This window comes from Anarrhichthys ocellatus, unplaced genomic scaffold (assembly GCF_004355925.1).
Source record: "Anarrhichthys ocellatus isolate YVR2014 unplaced genomic scaffold, GSC_Weel_1.0 scaffold1, whole genome shotgun sequence".
Classification (NCBI taxonomy): domain Eukaryota; kingdom Metazoa; phylum Chordata; class Actinopteri; order Perciformes; family Anarhichadidae; genus Anarrhichthys; species Anarrhichthys ocellatus.
In genome coordinates, this window is record NW_022280031.1 from 17,318,123 (window position 1) to 17,322,180 (window position 4,058).

At 40.6% G+C, this 4,058-nt stretch overlaps 1 protein-coding gene across 1 annotated transcript in view; it reads left to right on the plus strand.

Annotated features, from left to right (window-relative positions):
- Positions 1–1,481: 1,481 nt before the first annotated feature.
- asip1 (agouti signaling protein 1) overlaps positions 1,482–4,058 on the plus strand; it is a 28,298-nt gene continuing 25,721 nt past the window's right edge. The window contains exon 1 of the mRNA XM_031853624.1: positions 1,482–1,675. The gene's annotated coding sequence lies outside the window, so the exon portion shown is untranslated. The remainder of the gene's footprint in view (positions 1,676–4,058) is intronic.

Here is a 4,058-nt window from a genome sequence, read left to right on the forward strand (position 1 = left end):
AATGAACCCATTTTCACATCACTCTTTGCATTTTCAAGAGTCCTTCTATGCGACTATAGGGCTCACTCATTTTGATATTTTATTTAAAAAGTACATTTTATGTTTTTACGATTGGATAATGAATTCATTTCATTTTGATGGACTGACTGGCGGATCTGATAAAGTTTGGTGCCGTTCTCACCAACTAAGAGTTTACTGATGAACAGCAGGTCATTTCCATGACATCTGGAATGAATTAAAAGCATTTAAGCAGATAGACACCTCATCACTCCCTGCCCGTCTCGCTGTCACTTTGAGGGAAGAATATTGTGTTGTTTAAGAAATAACGATTTGATTGCGATACATTTTTCATCAACCCGCATTAGAACAAGTGAGAGCTAAACACTAATTCAAAATTTAACAGAAACTTGTAAAAATCATCTCCAAACGTACGGCTTGATGCATTTTGTCAACGATGATCCCGTTGCTTTTCCTCCAGTGCCACCAGCAGGTTGACATTTTAAGCTGTTGGTGAAATGTCTTGATGTCTTGAAGTATTGGAAAAATAATAATTGATAATGACCTCAAACTTTTCATTTAGCGCCATCTTCAGGTCCAAATTCCAATTTGCCTAATACTTTGTTTTTCTGCTTAATATTGGCATTCCAATCTTCCTCAACTGTACTCTGTGTTGACTGCTGATTAGCAAATGTTAGCATGCTAACATGCTAAGCTAAGATTGTTTTATTGCTACTATGTTGCCATTTAGCTCAAACGTCTCTGTGTCTAAGCAGCTTCAGCCTCACAGAGCAGCTGGTGGGGCTGTTGTCTCTCCGTCCTGTTCAAGAACACCATTTCTTGTCATTTTTCTGTTGTGATCACACTGAAGACGCATGAACGCCTGCTTAGAGTTAAGACTTGTCCAGAATGGTGTCCTGGGAAATGTAGGAAATCCCAGACAGAACTGGAAGTACCCGCGGCAGGCTGAGGGAAAGTGGGTTTACAGAAAAGGACAGCAGTCACAAAATAACTGAACATCACCGACTGATCTAACAGGGCAAAGGGAGGATTCCCCTCAAAGCCTGATGTCGGCTTCCGATGTGGGCCACAGAGATAACACCTACCAGAAACAACACTTCACACGAGGGTCTGGTTCACATTTATCTGTCCATCTTCTGCATCATTGTGACCTTTCCCCATCCCCCAACCCACTGCACCGCAGGTCCCGCCTCCAGTACAAACCTCCCATTATGTCTTCATCATCGACAGCTGGGCAAGGTACTGCTACTTAAGGAGAAAAAAGAAGAAACGGAGGAGAGGGGGATAAACAGAGGTTTGGAGAAAGAAAACCTCATAGAGAGAGAGAGAGAGAGAGAGAGAGAGAGAGAGAGAACCAGAGACAACGGAAACAGAGACGGGCGAGAGACGAGAAGTGAAACAGGGCGAGAGAGAAGACAAAACCTACACAATTAGAGGTGAAGTGTGGAAAAAGGGAGAGAGGACAGAAAAAAGGAGAGTGGTGGACTTGTGGACCAAAGAGGCAGAGAAATAAAAGCGCGAAAGAAAGAGGGGGGTGGAGGGTCCAAGAGAGAGAGAGAGAGAGAGAGAAAGAGAGAGTGGCACACTATCGAAACGAGAGAAAGCGACAAACTGAGAGCGTGGCAGACTGACGGACAGCTGACCCCGGGAACCACAGGTAAGGTCAAAGGACATGTTGATCCTGTCTTGTCATGTTGTAAAAGTTCCAGGAAAGCGATTGGGCGACCGGAAATGCACTGCGAGGAATCAGAGGCGTCCAAGGCTTCAAAGCGTTTCTTAATCTTTTATTATTGTAGTCGTGCTTTAATCTCAGATGTCAGAGAAAGAAAAAGAAAAAGTGTAAATCATCTTCTGTGAGGTTGTTTTAAAAAAAAACAAAAAACTCAGCAATTTTTCCCAGCGTGCCGGCTGCTTGGAAAGCATTTCCCCAGCTGGGGCCTGTGGAGTGCACGGGCACATCAAACAACTAAAACAAATCTATCAAAGCAACAAATCGATCACTGATCAGCTGAAATGAAGTATTTGTGTTGCGTCTAATCTTTAGATCGCTTCCATGAAGAGACTTTTTATGCCACTGAGAAAAAAGCCGGAACGAGGTCAATCAGAGCCGTAAACTGTTGCCGAGAGCCGTAACCGTTTACATCAACTTCTGCAGTAAATCCATTTATTCACCTTTACAACAACGTGTGCAGAAAATGTGAGTTTCCGTTTCCGTCCGATTCCCGTTTGAATCGAAGAAACCAGGCCGTCAGGGCTCCGCCTATCGACAACACCATCTCTGTTGTCGGCAATCTTAAAGTTGCCGACAACCTTCTCCAAACGAATGGATGAAAGGGGGAAAGTCAATCTAAAGGAGGAAGCGTAGTTTGAACAGCAACAGCTAACGGATAATAACCTGCTCAACACATTACATTCATGGCCCAGTTTTTCACATCATATTCAGTCTTTAATATTGAATTAAAAGTGTGCTTTTAATTCCACAAAGTGTGGTAATATTTTAATATTATACAGGTTTTTTTTATACAGCCAAAAGTTCTGCATGAAAGTCAATAAGTTATGTTTTATTTTAACAATACACTAAATACAGCTCCATCTCATCTTACGTGTTTCATATCTAATAAAGCTTTTTGTCACGAAAGCTTTTGCAAAAATAATTTTAAAGTAAAAAGAAAATGTTTTGATGCATTGAAGGAAATTCTGCACACAAAAGATTCTCTGCCGTCTTGCTCACATTAAAAAGTGACAAAAAAAAGAAGATTTTTTTAAAAAGTGTAAATAAATAGATAAATGCGCATTAACATAAAGTCATTTAGTAGAGCTCATCCCCTGAGTTCTGCGTCTTTATTTGGCTCTTGGATTAATAAAGAAAAATACTTTTCAGTTCAAAGGAAACAACGCAGTGTCATATTTAAAAAGCAAGAGGAACACATCAGCACTTAAATATCAGTAAGAGATCTAATTCATTAGATAATAAATAATATTTAAACCGCACATTTTTACATATAATTAATAATGTAACGGTCGCTGTACATTGTTCTTATAACTTGTATCGTCTCTGTCCGTAATTATAGAATCATATTTTAACTGTTAAGGATTTAGCCGTAAAATATCAGCAACTTGACGGTTGATTAAACTCGTCTCTTAGAAACCTGACCCGTGCTTCTCCTCCTGCTGACGCACTTCTGAGATACGAACACGCACACATCTGCTATCACGCACCGTTATTAGCTGGTTCTGCTACTAAAGAAAGTGCAACTTATTACGTTTTGATTTCAGAATCGGCCTCCATCAACCAATATTTATATGCTATATTAGAGAGAGAGAGAGAGAGAGAGAGAGAGAGAGAGAGAGAGAGAGAGATGCAGCTCTATAGAGCTTTTATCATGTTTTAGTTACAGCACATTCTCTTTAAGTCTCACGCGCTCAACCATTTGTTTCCAGCTGCAGTAAACAGCTGTTTACAAATGGCAAAATCTTGAACACATGGATCGACATTGGAAGAGTATTTTTGCAGGCTGGTTTTATGAAGTCACTGTAGACATTTCAACATTCATTTATTTGTATTTGATTCTGAAACTGTGTTGTCGCTGGAATCCATTTGAACTGTTGTGAATCCAAGCAGATGCCGTCCCCCACGACGAGGCAAGAAACAAACCTTTTTCAAACTTCTTGGGAGACCACAGGGGTTGAGCGTTTGATGCTCAAAGTAGAGATTTCTTTAGTTTTTCCTGCTGGAATATTTCTTGGTAGGCTTCCGTCACTCTCTCTGCCTGCGTCCACGATACTGAGCGGAGCTACGAAAGGAGACACGCTCAACACGTGACGGTTAACCAGGCGGACTGCACACAGGAACGTGAATAATTTAGTTCTGCGAGTAAGAGAGGCCACAAATGTGACCACAACATTTTATTATTTTATTTTTGAGTTGTTGTTTTTTGGGGTGTCTTTTGACATCTATTAGTGATTAGTTTTATTTACTTTCTTTTATTTGTCTTTGTGTGTGTGTGTGTGTGTGTGTGTGTGTGTGTGTGTGTGTGTGT